This window comes from Rhinopithecus bieti, unplaced genomic scaffold (assembly GCF_001698545.2).
Source record: "Rhinopithecus bieti isolate Rb0 unplaced genomic scaffold, ASM169854v2 scaffold_39006, whole genome shotgun sequence".
Taxonomy (NCBI): domain Eukaryota; kingdom Metazoa; phylum Chordata; class Mammalia; order Primates; family Cercopithecidae; genus Rhinopithecus; species Rhinopithecus bieti.
The window spans coordinates 178,986-179,561 of record NW_016816568.1 but is presented as its reverse complement, the minus strand read 5'-3'; positions in this window follow the sequence as shown (position 1 = coordinate 179,561).

Below are 576 nucleotides of genomic sequence, written 5' to 3'. Positions count from 1 at the left end.
TTTTTTTTTTTTTTTTTTTTTGTATATAGTCCATTCAATTTGATTTGCTGCTATACAGCTCCAGTGGTGACTGCAGAAAGTGTTAAAGGAAGCAAAGAACATTAGGAAGAATAGACCAAATTCAGCTTTTATGGTTATTTCTGTTTAGGTAAATCTCACCTTTCACCAGGAGTGGAATACAAACAATTGAGAGATCTACTATTAGATGAACAGATCTTCAGTTATCTTTGATGTATAATCAGAGTCATTTTTCATCCAAGGACAGATAGTTATTAGTTACCTGCACTGATGGTGATCAGAACATATTAATATATCTTTATGTTTATATATGCTGTCCTGCTTGCTAATGGAAGGAAGAAATGTAGATAAATGGTGTAAAAAATGTATACATCGGGCAATGCACCTTTTCAAAGTATTTCACATGATCTTTCCTTAATGCACAGTCTCGTATTATTTAGTTTCTACGTGTGAATTGAATTCAGGAAAAGAGACTGCTTGAATTTTGAGTCAGTGCACTTTTCTCTATTAAATATAGTATTTCATTAAATTTTAAGAATGTTTTATTAATTCCCTGTT